Source organism: Heterodontus francisci, chromosome 18 (genome assembly GCF_036365525.1).
Source record: "Heterodontus francisci isolate sHetFra1 chromosome 18, sHetFra1.hap1, whole genome shotgun sequence".
Lineage (NCBI taxonomy): Eukaryota > Metazoa > Chordata > Chondrichthyes > Heterodontiformes > Heterodontidae > Heterodontus > Heterodontus francisci.
In genome coordinates, this window is record NC_090388.1 from 74,227,888 (window position 1) to 74,247,958 (window position 20,071).

At 45.7% G+C, this 20,071-nt stretch overlaps 1 protein-coding gene across 2 annotated transcripts in view; it reads right to left on the minus strand.

The window, feature by feature from the left end:
* Nucleotides 1–20,071, minus strand: part of LOC137379721 (contactin-1-like) — a 934,724-nt gene that overhangs the window by 793,594 nt on the left and 121,059 nt on the right. For both annotated transcript variants that reach the window (XM_068050989.1, XM_068050987.1), the window contains exon 2: nt 13,061–13,102. The gene's annotated coding sequence lies outside the window, so the exon portion shown is untranslated. The remainder of the gene's footprint in view (nt 1–13,060; nt 13,103–20,071) is intronic.

The following is a 20,071-nucleotide window of genomic DNA, read 5'->3' on the forward strand; positions in this document are numbered from 1 at the left end:
AAAGGAGGGGGAGGATTTTTGAAATGTGTTCAGGAGAATTTCCTTGACCAGTATGGTCTCAGTCCAACTAGGAAGGAGGCATTGCTGGATCTGGTGCTGGGGAATGAGGCGGACCAAGTGTCTGTAGGGGACCACTTGGGTAAGAGTGATCATTGTTTCATAAGGTTTAGATTAAAAATGTAGAAGAGCAAGGAACAATCTAAAGTAGAACGTCTAAATTAGAAGAGGGCTAACTTCAATGGGATGACAAGGGATCTAGCCAGGATAAAATGGAACCAAAGACTGGCAGGAAGAATTGTAACAGAACAATGGATGATCATTAAGGAGGGGATGCTTCAAGTGCAGGCTAGGTACAGTCTAACAAGGGCGAAAAGTAGGGGAACCAAAGCCAGGGCTCCTTGGATGATGAGGAGATACAGAATGTGATGAAACAAAAGGGGAGGATGTATAATGCAAGTCAGGTGAATTCTTTAAGTGAAAACCAGCCCAAATACGACAAGATGAGGGGGGTTATGAAGAGGAAAATAAGGCTGGCATAGTGAGATATGAGAATAGAATGGCAGTTAACATAAAAGGGAACCCAAAAATCTTCTACAGGCATGTAAATAATGAATTGGTAGTAAGAGGTTCTATTAGGGATAAATAGGGTGATATATGCTTAGAGGTGCAGAGCAAGGCTAAAATACCTAATGAATACTTTGTGTTGATGTTTGCTAAGGAAGAGGATGCTGACAAAATATCGATAGAAGTGGAGATGGTAGAGGTAATGGATGGGGTGAAAATTGATAAGCAGGACATACTGGAACAGCTGACTATGCTTAGAGTCGATAAGTCACCTGATCCGGATGGCATGCATCCTAGCCGGCTATAGGAACTGGGGGTGAAGATAGCGGAAGGACTTGCCATAATCTTCCCATCTAAATATTGGAGAGGTGCAAGAGGATTGGAGAGTGGCAAATGTGGCACCCTTAATCAAGAAAGGGTGTAAGAACGTTCATAGTAGCTATAGGCTGGTCAGCTTAACATCAGTGGTTATGATTTTAGAAACAGGTGGTAGGGCATATTGAGAGAATAAATAGCAAAACAAATAGAATCTTGGGTTTCATAAAGAGGTATTGAGTACAAAAGAAGGAAAATTATGAACTTTTGTAAAGCTCTGGTTAGGCCACAACTAGGATACTGTGTCCAGCTTAGGTCATCACACTTTAGGAGGGATGTGAGGGTCCTTGACAGGATGCAGGAGAGATTTATCAGAATGGTTCCAGGGATGAGGGATTTTAGTTACCAGGTTAGTTTGAAGAAGCTCCTTGGATCAAGGAAGATTGAGGAGAGATTTGATACAGGGGTACAAGATTACAACAGATGAATAAGGTAGACACAGAAAAGATGTTCCCATTAACTGATTGTACAAGGATTAGGGGCCACAGATTTTGGGCAAGAGATGCAGGGAGGGTGTGAGGAAGAACTTTTTTATGCAGCGAATGATAATGACCTGGAACTCGCCGCCTCGGAGGGTGGTGGGTACAGAGATGATGAATGATTTCAAAAGGAGATTATATGGGCACTTGAGGGAAATAAACTTTCAGGGCTATGGAGATAGTGCAGGAGAATGGGACTGACTGGATTGCTTTACTAAGAGCTAACATGAACTTAATGGGCCAAATGGCCTCCTTCTGTGCAGTAATTACTCTATGACTATCTTTCATGATAAAGGTTTAGTTTAATACCCACTCATAATCATTATTTGGTTTGTATTCAAATCACTTTCATGAACCACACAAACTGAAATCCTGTTATATACAAAGATACAGTTCCCACGGTGAATTAGTCATAACTCAAGCATAAACAAAAGCTGCAATGACACGCCCAAGATATTTGAAATCTCTACATGTTTGTTTGTTTCGGCAGCTCTCTCACACACATATCTGATTTTTAAAAAAATCTTAAATAGATCTTATATGAATTCAGCTTTGAAGTTTTATTCCAGCTTTTCTTCATATACTTCTTAAAAACAACCAGGTAGACATTGCTGGAAAGTGATGAACACTGGGAGAGTTAAAGCTCATTAACCATAACTGATACATCCTGGGAAATGCTGCACCCTGTACATGCTCACTGCAGGACTAACGAAAGTCACAGCACTCAACTAAAATACGAAATGCAAACGAGCTGCGCAAGATGCTGAGGCCTTCTTTAATGAAGTTTAATGAAGGCATTAAAAGAGACAAAAGGCAATTCACTGGGTAAATTTTGTTATATTGTGAAATATCGGCCTGGAAATTGGTTGGCACTATACCATTTTTACTAGTCTAGAACAGGCACCTAATGTCCAATATGGCGGACGCCATGAGCAAGCACATTCCACATCAGAAATGCAATATCTGCCATATTGGTAAAGGTAGAAACAACAGGGCAGTATGGGGCTGTGCTTGAAACCGGAGTCTTGTGGTTTTAACAATATAATAATGAGGTAATGAGGCTCCATTCCTGATGTATCATCTTGCTATATGGTAGTGTGAGTAGCAGAATCATAGAAAACATTGAAAATAGAAGAAGTAGGCCATTCAGCCCTTTGGGCCTGCTCTGCCATTCAAAAAAGATCATGGCTGATCGTCTAATTCAGTCCCCTGTTCCCGCTTTCTCCCCATATCCCTTGATCCCTTTGGCATTAAGAAATATATCTATCTCCTTCTTGAACATATCAAGTTCTTACAGTGTTATGTTCATACGTCCAACCCCTCCACCAGCCTGGTAAGGTTGTAACTGTCCTGCTTATAAAAATGTTCCTCTGAACTTTACTTTCTTGTTCTTCCCAAGTTTTAAATGTGCCACCTGCATTGCTCATTCACTTCCCTATATCCTCACTGTGTTGAAATAAAGATTCACTGCACTGTTTCTACTTGCACTCATTCTCAATACTTCAGACAATGGAACCTCTCACACTCACTTCCCTCAGTCATTTCCTCATGTATAATCTTCAGGCTTTTGAAAGCCAAAAAGCTTTGTATCTTATTGTACAAGTCCAGATTTAACCTTTGTCTCCTATCTTTTCCTACCTCGGTGGTGACTTGCACTGTGGCCCTTCACCCTTCAACCTGTTTGTTAATTAAAAGAAATAAACAAAAACTTTGTTATGACCAGGTGAGAAAGGTGTCTAGGGTTCCCTGTCAGCCTTCACCTGGTCTTACTGTAACAGGGTTTTCAGTGTTTTGAGTTCCCCCTTGGTGAATGCTTGTTCACCGCTTTCCAACTATAAGGTAAAGAAACCAGCACAAATAGGCTTTCTTAGGTTTAAAGAAGAAAGGTGAAATTTTATTAAAACTTAAATTTAAACTCTAATTCGGTTGATCCCTACGGATACACGACACGCCCATGCTAACATGCAAATGCGATACACACATGCAGATAGGGATAGAAAAGAGCAGAAGAAAAAAATAAAGTGGAAAGGCTTCAGATTCTTCGATCTCACTGTAAAGTCCGTGCGTGTAGGTAATTCTTGCTTTTCGTTGGGGCCCAGTATTCTTCTTAAACCTTGTTCCCTGTAGGAGACTTTTCTCTCTTGCGGTTCATATGTCTTCAAAGGATTTTGAAGCTGGTGAGAAAGAGATGAGAGCAGACAGGAGGAGAGGAGGTCTGCTTCAGTCCAGGAGTCAAGAGCTTTCTGTCTTCAAAACACTGTTTCTCCAATTTAAAACTCTCAGTTCAAACTCTGCAGCAGCCAGTTAGTCATGTGACTAAACTGGTCTGACCATGTCTGTTCTGTGTATTGGGAACAGGGACTGGTCCTTTGTTCCAAGCAGTGTCTGCTACTATGCAAAAAATGTCCTTCCAGCCAGGCCTGGCAATTCCATGTATCAGGCCTTCTCTTCTTCCCAGCAACAATTTGAAGTTTAATGTCCATGTGGCAAAATTAATGTGCCTCATTTTTGGCAGTTGGGGGCCTGCATGACAATGTTTAAAGGCACCACTCCATTCCTGGTTTCAATTTATGCTCATAAGACACTGAAGTTCTGATGAGTATTTGAACCCCTACATAAAATTCTGACTCACTGGGCTGGATTATAAACAATGGCGGTCTGCCCGCGCGGACCTCACGTAGCAGAGCCGCTGCAATATTAAATGCGACGGCTTATTTAAATGGCCGGGGCAGACCCCCACCCCCACGCCAATGACATGGAGGGGGCAAGCGGTTCACCTTCCCGGTAAGGGCATGAGGCGCCAATGCCATTTTTAAAAGGGCTTCGAGCCCTACATTTCAATTTAAATATTTAAAGGAATGCTGATTTTTAAAAATTAAAGTGATTCTGACCCTCTCCCACCCACCCACCCCAATAAGCAAAGTAATCACCTGCCCTCTCCCCACCCCCCCACCTCCAAAATACTTACCTTGTGCTCCCGACCTTCCCCTCCGCAAAAGTTCATCAACTTTAAACTTTACTCCTTCCCACCACCCTCTAGACCAATGACATTACTCTGATGCTGCTCCCCCACCCGCCTCCTGCACTGAGAAACTTACCTGCTCTCCCCTCCCCACCAGCGTTCTGCCTCAGCTCGCTGGACGGGGATTCGATGGCGCGGGAGTGCCGGCCACTGGCACCAATATCGCTCTGGGACGGACGGCAGGAGCGAGTGAGTAATCCATTTTTAAGTTTAAATACATTTAAATATTTAAATGGGGTGCCCGTCGCCGAGTGACGTGGGGGGGCCTCTGCTGGCAAAATCGGGCCAGGCCTTCCTGGCTTTGAGGCCCGTGGAGGGCCTGTGCCGGAGGCATTTTCCTGCCCCCACCCCCACGCTGCCACGACCCCCGACATCAGGGGGGCTGTAAAATTCAGCCCTCTCTCACCAGTCTTTCTCGAGAATTACAAAATTAGAATTCACTCCCAACTATCAGGCTGCACTTCAAAGATTCTCCAAAACAAACAGACCAGGAGCAACGGTATCCCTGTTCTTTCCAACAACACCTTCTACATTTCATTAGCAGGCCAGAGTGTAGCAGTGCATGTATGAAAATCAAAGTTTAAGCACAGCTTTCAATCAGTCTTCAAATCTATAATTCCCCTCGAGAAGTTCTTTATCCACTTTAATTTCAGGAATATTGAGCCTTCAGGCCAAGAGATTGCAGAAATACGCAATGATTACAACAAATGTAGGCCACGGTTCATTCGGTTGAAATAAAAGGAGTTGACAAAAATAATTCATGCTGTAAAAGAATAATCATTTCACATCTCCATATTTTAAAATCCATTTTAAACAGGAGGCAAAACCTTTTTTGATACAGAAGGTCCTGAATAATAGATGTTCGATATTTCAGTTGCAGCGAAGCAGCTGCTTTGAAAACCCTTTGGAGAACAGGAGGTGTCATAAAAGTGAAGAATAATTCACTGTTTCAAGCACTGACTGTACATAGTAAGTAACACAAGAATGCTGCACTGAGTCAGACCAGACATTGGTGGGATTAATCCCCAGTCTATCTTGAGGAAGCTGGTCTCAATCAGGGGAACAGTCAACATTGAGAAAGAAAGACAGACTAACATTTCTATTGCACCTTTCACCTCAGGATGTCCCAAGGTACTTTAGAGCTAAGGAAGCATTTTTTGAGATGTAGTCACATTTGAGATTTAGGAAATGTGGCACAGGGCTGAAATTAGTGAGCCCATCGCCAGTCCAGGTGGCGAACCCGGAAATGGGTGCCATTCCTGCTGGTCACGTGCGTGGCTGCCCCACCGTGATCATGCAGCTGGTGGCCATTTTTGTACAATGAAGGCGCAGTGCTCGGCCAATCACACGGCAGGGGCGGGATGCAATACATCGAATACGGTGCCACCCCTGCTTGCATTGCTTCCTTGCACTCATTTACTGCCAGCTCATCAAAACTGAGACCCGAGTTGCATTGACTCTGGACACCCTACCCCATAAGGTGGACCCTGCAGGATGGCAGAGGTAAGACATCGGGTAGCCCCACAGTTTAGCGATGCCTCCCTCGTGATTCTCCTCCAGGCTGCAAGGGAAAGGCGGGAGGTCCTCTTCCCTGGCGGTGGCAAGAAGAGATCCTGCCACCTGACCAAGAAAGCCTGAATGGAGATCACAGAGGTGGCCTACAGACATGGGGTCACCACCCAGAACTGGATACAGAGCTGCAAGGGGGTCAACGACTTCCTTCAGTCTGCCAAGGTGACTGCTCCATACCTCTCTCCTTTATATTGATTGCAAGTAGCTACGCAGCAGGAAGCAATACATGAGGAGGGAGGCACTACAACTGCGCTGGCAGAGGAGTTAGGCATCACCTCATCCTGACAGGTGCATGGCTGCATCTCGGCTACAGACCACCCCCATTAACTCCCGAGAGCGGATGGGAGCATGAGCTATATGTGATACCCCAGTAGGGGACGAGTGGCTGACACTTGCAGAACTGTCATGGTGATCTCTCTACGCAGCATGGCTATCTCCCTCTTTCTACTTGCAGGGCAAGAGGGCCCATAACAGGAGGGAGACAGCCCAGACTGGCGGAGGAATACCAGAGCTTTGGCCTCTCTCAATAGCAGAGGAAGAGGCATTCAAATTGGCAGGGACATAGGGCGGCTGCTGCATATCAGGTGGAGAGAATGGAATCTCCAAGCAAGAGGAGGATTGGCTTTCGTCGACATACAGTTCACTTCAGGAGAACCACTTCATGCATGGTTGGCATGAGGAGATCCGCACAGACCGATGCCCGCAGGAGACTCAAATCAGAAAGAGGACAGCCATCCACTCTGAGGAGAAACTGCAATTAAAGGATGCGCCATCCCATGACTCTCCTGCACCTTCCACCAGCGCAGATACTTTCAACTTGGTGGATTTCCATACGGCTTTAGAATCAGGCTCACAAGCTGGTGAGAGCACAGCACACACGCCTGAGCAGCTGGCTGAGGCTGAGACAGCCGAGGCCTCTGATAGTCGGAGGACTGTGGGTGGCCAGGCCCATGCTGAGCCCCAGGCTGATGATGGGCCTCTGGTGTTGAAAGCACAGGGCATGCTGAAGTTGCAGAGACAGGTAAGGCAACATCTGGCAGAGATGCCACAGGCAATGTGCAGCCATGAGCTGAAGATGGAGGAGTCTGTCCATGCCAGGAGTGTTGCCATGTCCCAGGCATGTGAGAGCATGGATTCATCCATCGAGAGGTTGGCAACCCTCATGGAGAGCCAGATCCCACAGATGCACACAGACCTGCAAACCATCACCTTAGCCATGAGCTCAACCCAGCAGCGGCAAGGCGAAAGAAGATCAAAGCGCCTGAAGTCTTCTCCAGCTCTTCATCCTTCTATGGTCAGCAGGGAGGTTCAAGTGAGCCTTGAAAGGGAAGAGGAGAGGCTGACTGCCACAGCTGGGGGCTCCCCTCAGGGGACTCTGACTATGGGCACCAGCTCCTCAGCCCCTCCGCCAGTGAGCCCAGCTCCAGCAGCCACGACGTCTGAGGAGAGTCCTGCACCTGTGCAGGAAGCCCTCAGGCAGAAGGGGCCTTCCATGCCTCAGGCAGCCAGAGGATGGCCACTAAAGTCATCCCAGGCCAAGGGGCACAGCCTGATCAACAGCCTGCCTCTAGCCCAGCTGTTAGCATAGGGGTTATACCTCGTAGAAGCACTCGCAAACATATAAAGAAAACCAGATACACTTGGAGTTTCATGGGTGTTTCAAATTTGATATGTGCTGCACCATCTAAAGTTCTTTTGTTCAAGCCATTAACCTTCATTGTGTGGAAGTGACTATCCTTTCATGCCTTAATGGTGAGCTGCTGACTTCGCCCTTCCCTATTAGTGGATGCACAGCCCTCATTTGAATATAATTTCCCATGGGTAACACTGAATCAGTACAGTATAACAAGTGACCAAAGCTGAGAAACTAGTACACACAAAATGTTTCTCTTCCAAGGTTGCAAAGCACCTGAAGAAGTGATACTACAATCAAACATAATAAGGTCACCAGAGGTTCCATCTTATACCCTTTAAGAGAATAACCTGATCATTGCAAATATTGCATTTCAATGGTGGACTGGATATTCATAGGGATTTAGTACTTACAACAATGTAACTCAGTCACTGTATCTTTAAATAATTACTACTGCTGGATTAGGAAATGTACTTTAAGAAACTAATCTTCCATGTGTTGTTCAGCTGGACGCTAGGCATGGAAGAAAAATAAAAAGAAAGCGACAGACTACAGGCATTGAGGTGAGTCTTTGTTGTTTTTCTCTCTGAGTGGTCATCTAGGTGGCTGGAAGCGGGCAAGTATGAGATTGTCTCTTGTCCCCTTGGCCCATTGTTCAATGTGCCTGGCCTCCGGTGCAAGGGCTTCAACATCCAGTGCTGCCTGCTCATCTTCCTCCTCCATATCCTTCTCATCAATGGAGCAGTGTCACTCAGTCATGTCATTGTCATGCAAGGTATTTCCCACCAACACGCCCCCACTCCCATCTCTGCAGTGCCAGATTGTCCAGAGCACAGCAGACCAGAATACGCAAGACCCTCGCTGGGGCACACAGCAGGCCTCAGTGGATCACTCTAGGAAACGGAATCTCATCTTCAACAGCCCAATGACCTGCTCCACGGTTGCTCAGTTGGAGCAGTGACAAGTGTTGTAGTTCTCCTCCACTGCATTTCAAAGGTTTCTCACAGACGTCAAAACCAAGTCTTCAATGGGTAGCCCTTGTCCCCAAGAATTCATCTCTGAATGTGAGCAGGGGCCTAAAAAACTGGCATCTGGGACTAAGTATGTAGGAGCCGTGGCTGCTTCCCCGATAGCAGGCATGCTCCTGTAGGAAACGCTTTCAGTGGTCACAGGCCAACTCAGACGTTGATTGAATGGAAAGCCTTCCTGTTGATGAAGGCAGTTGGCTGGTCCACTGGCCACAATCTTTCACACCTTGCACCCAGCGAGGCTGCAAATTTGATGGTCCTCTTGGCCTGAGTGTCAGGGTCAGTCCGGTGGTGCACATAGTCACCGGCACTCTTGAATAGGGCATTGGCTATCTCCTTGATCCAGCATTGGGCTGCTGCCTGGGAAACCCCACACGTGTCCCCCAGTGGATCCTTGGAATGATCCAGATGTGTAAACGTTTAGTGCCACAGTGATCTTCAGGGCCACTGGCATAGGGTGACCACCAAATTCCATAGGTCGCAACTCATCCTTCATCCTGCAGCTGGGTGCTTAAGTCAGTGATAGCCTCCCTGAAGAGCCACAGTCTTCACAGACAAAGCCAGTCGGACACTTGGTGGTAGCTGACTCGACACGGTAGACACGCTGACGCAGGTGGGCCCTTCTTGGCATGGCCAGCTGCTGCTGCTCTCGTCATGGAGCTTCACGGGCAGGCACAGCGGCCTCTTGGCCCTCCCTCAATTGGAGGCGCCACATGATTCCACAAACCCCGTGCCAAGTGACCAGTGAGCCTACAGAGCTTGCAGAGATGACTCTGCCTTGCCAGCTGAGCTTTTGTTACCTCTCCCAGCAGAATTCCTGATAGCCCTCAGTGCCCACCCTTACTGACAGCTGACCCTCTTATCCAGCAGTACCAGCAACCAAACATCTCACCCGATACAGCCACCCAAACCCAAGCACACACCCTTGCAGAGTACCCAAGATCCTGACCTCCCCCCTTGCAGACCTCCCGAAACCCCAACCCCGCTTTGCAGAGCACCCAAGAACCTGAGTCCCCTTGCAGAGCACAGCGGTGAATTAGACACAAATGCATTAAAAGTAAGTGCTCAGCAATTTAAAATATATTCATGTCACGCCATGGTGCTTTCCCACCATTGACTAAATCCAGAACCGACATCACGTCGCTGGATTTCCAGGTGACGCTTCCGACGCAATTTACCATCCTCCACACCAGCATTCCCACTCCAAACGGCCACGTTAAATTCAGCCCGAAGTTCTCACAGACAACAACGCGATAATGACCAGATCATCAGTTTTAGTGATGTTGGTTGTGGGATAAATATTGGCCAGGACACAGTATAAGAACTGCACCTGCTCTTCTTTGAAATAGTGCCATGGGATCTTTTATGTCCACCTCAGGACAGAAGACGGGGTCTCGGCCTACAGCCACATCCAAAAGTCGGCACCTTCGACATTGCAACACTCCCTCAGTACTGCACTAGGTTGTCAGCCAAGTGTCAGTGCTCACACCAGGAAGGACTGAGACACACTTGCTGCACATGTGCAGTTAGGCCCACACCCAGAAGTGCCACATAGAAGTGTTTGACTTTGGTGGAGCTGAGGCTGAGGCAGTAAACTGCAGGCGGCAGGGAACGGCCATGTTAGGGGTGGGCTGGCATGTGCAGCCAAGTTAGAGGGAGTGAAAGGTCGCAGCTGGCAGGCTGAGCCCAGAGCTACGGCTGTATGGTTAAAGGGGAAGCAGGGTGGGGCCCACTTTGCGGCCGGGAATTGGAATGTTATTGCTTAGATATGGAGACAACTGCATTTCGCTAAGTGGAGGATATAGGAATTGCTGGATGAGAAAAAGTTTGCAGTGTATTTAGTCAAGGACAAGACAGGCAGCATGATTGTACAAGCTGTGCCTTCCAGGGGTGAGCCCACCTCTTTATCTCATCCAAAAAAGGAGGTACATTTATATAGCAGCCTCTTTCAGGACCTCAAGACATCCCAAAACGCTTTACAGCCAATGAAGTTCTTTTATGGTGTAGTCACTGTTGTAATATAGGAAACACAGCAGCCAATTTGCCTATAGCAAGATCCCAAAAACAGCAGTTTGATAATGACCAGATAATCTATTTCTAGTGATGTTGGTTAAGGAATAAATGCTGGCCAAGAAACCAGGAGAACTTCCCAGCTCTTTTTCAAATAGTTTTATGAGATATTTTACATTTACCTGAGGGAGCAGACGGAACCTCGGTACAATGTCTCATCTGAACAACGCCACCTCCAACACTGCAGCACGCCCTCAGTACTGTCAGCCTGGAGTGAAACTTAGACCCAGGGTCTAACTCAGAGGCGAGCGTGCTAACACAGTGCTGACACTAGCCCTGAGCAACAGTTGGGGGAGTGCTACAATTAGCCTCAGTGCCCCTGGGCTAGGAAAGGAGGGAGGAATTTGCCAGGTCCTCTGCTCCCGAGTGATATCCAGTGACCCTGGTTGGAAAAAGTGCTTGTGTGGATGTCAGGTGGTCCATGATGCCTTCCATAGTCAAATACCCTGTTTTCCCAAGCAGTAAGTGACATTTGGGCAAAGGAGCCAAAAGGTAATTGGCAAAAGAAGCAGAGGTGACATAATGAAAAAAAATTTGCAGTGAGTTACGATGATCTGGAACACAGGCTGGCGGATGCAGATTCAAATAGTATCCTTCAAAAAGAGAATTGGATAAATACTTGAAGGGGGAGAATGTGCAGGGCTATGGGGAAAGAGCAGTGGAGTGGGGCTAACTGGATAGCTCTTTCAATGAGTTGGCACAGCCACGATGGGTTGAATGGCCTCCTTGGTTTGATGTGTCATTCTATGAGCCAAGAGCCATCACCTGTAGAAGGATGAATAAGAGACTGGAGGGGTAAATCAGGTTAATGGAATTGGAGAAATCAAGGCAGTGAAACAGGAAAGGAAATGTGTGTCAAAAGAGTACATCATTTTAGAAAGCTGTAACAAATTGGTCTGGTGAGCTGCAAATTGTAAATTCAGGCTCGGCTGAACTTCAACAATCACTAAGAATTAAATATACTGTGGACAGGGTGACAGCTGAAAGCTTCCAATTAAAATCCTCAATGGTTGCCAGTATCACAACAGATAAAATGAGTACACTGATTCATAGATCTGGAATGGAAACAACTGGGGAAAGAGATAGTACAGGGGTACAAAAATAAGCAGAGCTTGTTCAAGGAGATGTACAAGTTATATGGATAAATGACTTCCCTATTATCCATATTGCTCCTCATCATGTGTCTCCACAAACAAAGGTATTATCCTTGAAACCAATTTTCTCCACTTCACTCCTGAATAGGTTGCCATGGGCGACAGCAGCCTTCACCATCTTGCCGTTCGGAATTGGTGAGCCAGGACAAGAGCGTTGGCAGATGATTCACCCACAGAGAGCATCACAGCCTAAACCAGTCCAGTTCTCCTGCAATGCACACACACACACACGCACTCTCCAGCAGCATTGAATCGGCTGCAGGAGGAAGCAACCTGCCACATCTGAGTGTCCCTAGACCATGTGTGTCAAGGGCATCAGCCCAGACTGAGATGAACTCACACAGCAGTGACCCTGCAACCTTTTCCTCTGACGTGGTGCTTCACCCACCCAGAGCTGTCTTTACCCAGGCCTGGTTAATCAAAATATATATGTTTATTTTTAATCTAGTTGGAACTTCTGTGTGTTTCCAAGGATGGTCTGGCAGTCAGACCCCCAGTTGAGTGTTACTTTCCGAGCCCTCAGACTCAAGACCTCATATTCTTGGGACCTGTCCAAAATGTTAAAGTTCAAATGCTCAATTTACACAATTTTGTTTTATTTCAGCAATGCAATATTTGCAGCTTTTCTTTTGTCTCTTATCTTCAATTGGTTGTTTCTCCAATGTATTCTCAGCGTAATCTAAACCAAGGTTATCAACCCACCTAGCCCAGGATCACTCGTCCACCTTTTAAAATAAGCCAACATATACAATACCCCCATTAAAGGACAGGCTTGTTTCTACACAATATCTTAGAAATGTCTCCTAGAATTTGTGGTATTTCATGTGTTTCCCAGTGCAATTTAAGTGAACAGACTGCCATTAGTCACACAGAGAAATGAGGTGAAGAACCAGTGAATCGGCCTTGACCAAAATTGGAGGGCAGAAAGAGACTAACTGGTCCATCAACTGCCTCACACTCATGACAGCTGGAACATCACGACTAAACACTTCCATCCTCCCGTCTCTCCCACCAGCCATATCATATCCTGGGGGAATGAGGAAAATAAACTTGAGGCCAATAATGGAAAAAACACACAGGAAATCTCCTCTCCAAACCACTCTGGCAATCAAGACCAGTCCAGGAGGTCATATTAACCAAGCGTTACCTATAAAGACACTTACCTTCTAGATGAAATGCTGGAAAGACTCAAGGTTAGGCAGCATCTGTGGAGAGAGAAAAAGAGTTAATATTTTAAGTTGATGACCTTTCGTCAGAATACAGATGCTGCCTAACCTTGTGAGCATTTCCAGTATTTTCTATTTTTATTTAAGATTTCCAGCATCCCCTGTATTTTGCTTTTGTACCTTCGATATGATGCAATCTCTGCCCCAATCAAGAACTTTGGTGGTATTGGTCAGGACACTGGGAGAATTTCCCTGCCAATAGTGCCATGGGATCTTGAGTGATCACATGAACAGGCAAGTGGGAGCTCAGTGCAACAACTCTACCTTAGGCAATGTAGCACTCTCTGAAGTACTGTTACTGGAATGCCAGCCCACATTACATGCTCACTTCTCGGGAGCAGATTTACAGTCAATAATAACCGGCCTAAAAGAAAGTACAGCTCTCAACTGATTTCTCCACTTGAACAAACAGATAAGTGACAGCTCGTAATTCAAATTAAAAAAGTCATTAAAGGATCAAATGCGCTGTAGCTAAAATAATGGAATAGTATCTCCTCAGTCAAGTCACAGCTAAAATAGTTAGATTTATTTGAAAGCATACAAACTTCATAAGAGGTCATAAAATGTGGACTATACAAGTATGAAGATTTGACTGGTGGACTTTATGAGTCATAGCATCATTTACAGCATAGAAGGACGCCATTCAGCCCATTGAGACCATGCCAGCTCTCCACGGAGCTATGCAGTCAGTCCCACTCTCCCACTCAATCCCCATAGACCTGCAAGTCTATTTCCTTCAGGATGCCATCCAATTTCCTTTTGAAGTCATTGATTGATTGTGATCCATCCCCTTCTCCTATTGGCATTTCAATAAAGGTCTAGCCTTTTTCAATACAGGCAGTAATTTCATTGTAAAAACCACGTTTCCCCCAATATTTTCTCTTCTGTCTCAAGGTACAAACTCTTGCACAGGAGGAGATGTTAGCAAATCTCAGACCTCCCCCGATTCACACTAAAGATCATCAGTGTGCCCCCAACTGGACTTCCAACTGGCTGCCATATGTGAGTGTAGATGGTGAGTATTTTTCCTCACGGGGGACTATTCCTCCTTGAGGGAATGTCATAGTCAAGCTCAATCCTGAGCTGGTGCAACAGTCACATACACAAACCTTTCAGCAACAGTTACTGAATAGGGTCAGGAATGGGAGGTGCAGCTTAGCAATCTCCTTCCTTCCAGTTGTCTACTACAGCAGGTAAAGTCACTGTAGTATTCACTAATGCCCAAGGCAAGATTAATCATCACAGCATAGCTCTGGGCCTAACTGTATAGTTCAGTATGGCACCAGACTGTGCTTTCACTCACAAACTGTCAGTTTATCTAATTACATGACAAGCGACTGAGAACATTCTACTCATTTCCCAGGAACAAGGCTCATTGCAATGAGCATTCAATTTTGTTTGGATGCATCTCCCAAGTTCAGTTTCTAAAGTCAAATGCAAAGAGTTTATTATGCAAAAAATGCAAGACGTCCCTCATCACCTGCACCATGGACTTATAGCCATTATAATGCTGGAGAAAAGAGACAAGAGATTCAAAGATTCATGACAGATGATCACTCAATTGACCATCAGCTTGTCAACAAGAAAAATAGAAGTCAACTCCATCACTCAACTGTATTCCTCTGGGTTTGTAAGTATTCTAGATTTGTAGCCTACAAGCAATATGGGGAGTGCTGCCAATGTGGAACTATCTGTGGGACACAAACAGGTCCCAAAGGTCCAATCATTTTTCCAGCTTCCGCCACAGAAAGTATACCATTTTCTTGGATTGGGCTGTTTTCCATAATACCTGAATCCACATTTGAGTTGAAATAAGCAAAATGCCCCTGCCACCACCTCAGAAGGATACAAGGATAAGAACATAAGAAATAGGAGCAGAAAGACCATTCAGCCCCTCGAGCCTGCTCCACCATTCAATACAATCATAGCTGATCTTCTACCTCAACTTCACTTTCCCTCCCACTCCCCACATCCTTTGATTCCTTAAAAGACTAAAAAACAGCAGACAGGGAATCAGAAGCTTGACCGTGTTGGGATCTGCAGGGGTAAATACGAGGCGCCCCAGATGACACTGTGCAGATTCCTGTTCAATGACCTTTTCTACATTATGCAGCACCTTTTACCAGTAGGGCTGAATTTTGGGATGCAACCAAATGTGAAGGATTGGAGCCTCCTGACCACAGCTTCTCCATTACAATGTCAGGAATTGAAGGTCCCACCAGATAGGCAGATAGAGTATGCTCCAAAGTCAATCTTAACTAACAATTCTTTCCATTTATTACGAGCTAATATATTTGCAAAGGAGTGCATAACGTAATTTCAATTGTTATTAGATAGATCTCTTTGCCAGAGTCCTTTTGCAGCATTTATATTTTCTGGGCACAAATACAAACAAACTCCAGCGAGGCTGTCTACCCACCCATTGCAAAGAAAGGAAGACAATAACATCCATTTGCATTGCATCTTCAGAGTGTTCTTCAGAAACAATTAATAATTTCTAAATAGAAACAGAAAGTACTGGAATTACTCAGCAGGTCAGGCAGCATCTGCATAATTTCTAAATTGTGGTCATCGTTGTTCTGTAGACAAACCCAATATGTACACAGCAAGATCCCATTAAAAGTAATGGGATTAGTGCTCAATTGTTCTCTTTTGGTTGGGTTGCCTGAGAGATGAATGTGCGTGCAAGGACTCTTCACATCCACCTGAGCAGACAGATTTCATCTGAAAGTTAGCTTGTTCATCAGTGTTATACTCTCTGAATACTACACTAGGGTCAACCTAGATTATGTGGCTCAAGTTCTGGCCTGGGGCTTAAACCTATGATTTTCTGGCTCAGTGGCACAAGTTAGTCACTAGTCAAGGTGACCAATGCAAGTAAGAAGCAATCGCTAAAAAGGACTAACTGAGAGAAGTCTTCCTTTTTACTGGTGCTCTGTCAATCATAAATAAAAATGAAAGATTTTCATTTACAACCTCAGGATATCCACAAATCGCAATAGAGCCAATAAAATGCATTTAAAGTCTAGTTACTGCTGTATTGTAAGAAATACTACTGCCATCACTATCCCTGGGTTATGTCCTGTCCCACCAGCAGGACAGACCCAGAAGAGGTGGCGGCACAGTGGTATACAGTAGGGAGGGAGTTGCCCTGGGAGTCCTCAAAATCAACTCCGGACCCCATGAAGTCTCATGGCATCAGGTCAAACATGGGCAAGGAAACCTCCTGTGCCCTCCCTCAGCTGATGTGTCAGTACTCCTCCATGTTGAACACCACTTGGAGGAAGCACTGAGGGTGGCAAGGGAGCAGAATGTACTCTGGATGGGGGACTTCAATGTCCATAACCAAGAGTGGCTCGGTAGCACCACTACTGACCGAGCTGGCTGAGCCCTAAAGGACAAAGCTGCTATACTGGGTCTGTGACTGGTGGTGAGGGAACCAACAAGGGGGAGAAACATACTTGACCTCGTCCTCACCAATCTGCCTGCCACAGATGCATCTGTCCATGAAAGTATTGGTAGGAGTGACCACCGCACAGTCCTTGTGCAGACAAAGTCTCTCCTTCAAACTGAGGATACCGTCCATCATGTTGTGTGGCACTATCACCGTGCTAAATGGGATAGATTTTGAACAGATATAGCAATGCAAAACTGGGCATCCATGAGGCGCTGTGGGCCATCAGCAGCAGCAGAATTGTACTCACCCACAATCTATAACCTCATGGCCCAGCATATCCCCCCACTCTACCATTACCATCAAGCCAGGAGACCAACCCTGGTTCAATGAAGAGTGCAGGAGGGCATGCCAGGAGCAGCACCAGGCACATCTCAAAGTAAGGTATCAAACTGGTGAAGCTACAACAAGGACTACTTGCGTGCCAAACTGCGTAAGTAGCATGCAATAGACAGAGCTAAACGACCCTAACCAACAGATCAGATCTAAACTATGCAGTCCTGCCACATCCAGCCGTGAATGGTGGTGGACAATTAAACAACTAACTGGAGGAGGTGGCTCCACAAATATCACCATCCTCAATGATGGGGGAGCCCAGCACATCAGTGCGAAAGATAAGGCTGAAGCATTTGCAAAAATCTTCAGCCAGAAGTGCCAAATCGATGATCCATCTCAGCTTCCTCCTGACGTCCCCAGCATCACAGATGCCAGACTTCAGCCAATTCGATTCACTCCACGTGATATCAAGAAAAAAGAGTGAAGGCACTGGATACTGCAAAGGCTATGGGTCCTGACAATATTCCGGCAATGTGGAAAATTGCCCAGGTATGTCCTGTACACAAAAAGCAGGACAAGTCCAACCCGGCCAATTACCGCCCCATCAGTCCACTCTCAATCATCAGTAAAGTGATGGAAGGCGTCATCAATAGTGCCATCAAGCAGCACTTGCTTAGCAATAACTTGCTTACTGATGCTCAGTTTGGGTTCCGCCAGGGCCACTCAGCTCCTGACCTCATTACAGCCTTGGTTCAAACATGGACAAAAGAGCTGAACTCCAGAGATGAGGTGAGAGTGACTGCCCTTGACATCAAGGCAGCATTTGACTGAGTATGGCATCAAGGAGCCCTAGCAAAACTGAAGTTCATGGGAATCAGGGGGAAAACTCTCCCCTGGTTGGAATCATACCTAGCGAAAAGGAAGATGGTTGTGGTTGTTGGAGGTCAATCATCTGAGCTCCAGGACATCACTGCAGGAGATCCTCAGGGTAGTGTCCCAGGCCCAACCATCTTCAGCTGCTTCAACAATGACCTTCCTTCAATCATAAGGTCAGAAGTGGGGATGTTCGCTGATGATTGTACAACGTTCAGCACCATTCATGACTCCTCAGATACTGAAGCAGTCTGTGTAGAAATGCAGCAAGACCTGGACAATATCCAGGCTTGGGCTGATAAGTGGCAAGTAACATTCGTGCCGCACAAGTGCCAGGCAATGACCATCTCCAACAAGAGAGAATCTAACCATTTCCCCTTGACATTCAATGGCATTACCATCGCTGAATCCCCCACTATCAACATCCTAGGGGTTACCATTGAGCAGAAACTGAATTGGAGTAGCCATATAAATACCGTGGCTACAAGAACAGGTCAGAGGCTAGGAATCCTGTGGCGAGTAACTCATCTCCTGACTCCCCAATGCCTGTCCACCATCTACAAGGCTCAAGTCAGGAGTGTGATGGAATACTCTCCACTTGCCTGGATGGGTGCAGCTCCAACAACACTCAAGAAGCTTGACACCATCCAGGACAAAGCAGCCCGCTTGATTGGCACCTCATCCACAAACATTCACTCCCTCCACCACCAACGGACAGTGGCAGCAGTGTGTACCATCTACAAGATGCACTGCAGCAATGCACCAAGGCTCCTTAGACAGCACCTTCCAAACCCGCGATTTCTACCAACTAGAAGGACAAAGGCAGCAAAGGCATGGGAACACCACCACCTGCAAGTTCCCCTCCAAGTCACACACCATCCTGACTTAGAACTATATCGCCGTTCCTTCACTGTCGCTGGGTCAAAATCCTGGAACTCCCTTCCTAACAGCACTGTGGGTGTACCTACCTCACATGGACTGCAGCAGTTCAAGAAGGCAGCTCACCACTATCTTCTCAAGGACAATTAGAGATGGGCAATAAATGCTGGCCTAGCCAGCGACACCCACACCCATGAATGAATTTTTTAAAAAGCCAATTTACACAAAGCAACGTCTCGCAAACAGGAACAGATAATGTGTTCTTTGCGTGATGTTAGTTGAGGGATCAGTATTGGCCAGTAAATCGGGAGAACTCCCTTACTCTTCTTCAAAATTTTGCAACGGGATCTTTTACGTCCACCCAAGAGGGTAGATGGGGCCTCAGTTTAACGTTTCATCCACAATGCAGCCCTCCTTCAGTACTGCACTGGAGTGTTAGCCTACATATTATATGCTCAAATCTCTGGACTGGGACTTGAACCTACAACCTTCTGATTCAGAGCTGGCATCTCAAAATAACCAGCTACCTTACTTGCACTGTTCAAACAAGTAGATTGTACAAACTGAATGAGTTGATATATTAACTAACTGGGAGTGAGAAACAGAAATCTCAAAGCAACTCTGGAAAGAGTACCAATTTGCTGTAACTGGAGTTGGGATCACTAGTGGTTGGGACAGAGGATGAATGAGTTGCAATGTTTCGTAGATGGAGTGAACATTGATGGGTTAACAGAGTCAGACAGACTCCCCTACAATAAGTTGACTTGCATCAGAATCATTGAACTTTGTAAACACTGACAAATTAAGTGCTGAATAAAAACACTAATCCAATTTGTTGTTTGGTATCAAGATAAATTGACAGTGGCCTGATCTACAAAAACAGCAATGCTGAGTCATGAATCGAAAAAAAAACCATCAAGGCAATTTCTCTCAACTACTGCTGAGTGCAGCAATCTGAGGGGAAACTTTTAGCTTATGTCAGCCATTCATCCACACAATCACATCTAATATATATTTAATAAATCAATCTGATTTTAATACAAAATATAACATCTAAGGTGTCACCCCTCCCCTCCACATCTGGTATCCTTCATCAACTCATCTTCAACATCTGCATTATAGGAACACCCAAAAGAATTCCTATCTTCAGCATCTTCAATCGCAGTAGCAAGCAACAATACTGGCACAAAGTCTAATACAAAGATAAATGTTCTCCTGCAAAATTGGCAAGAGAGATTAAGTAACAGCTTGCATTTATATAGCGCTGTTAACAAAGTAAGCATCCCAAGGTACTTTACAGCAGCTCTATCAAACACCAAGAAACATAAGGATTCAGTAAGACAGAGCCACACAAGGAGGCATTAGGACAGGTAACTTTGTCAAAGAAATAGGTTTTAAGGAACATCTTAAATGAAGGAAGTGAGGTAGAGAGGCTAAGGGAGGCAATTGGAGTGCTTAGGAGCAAG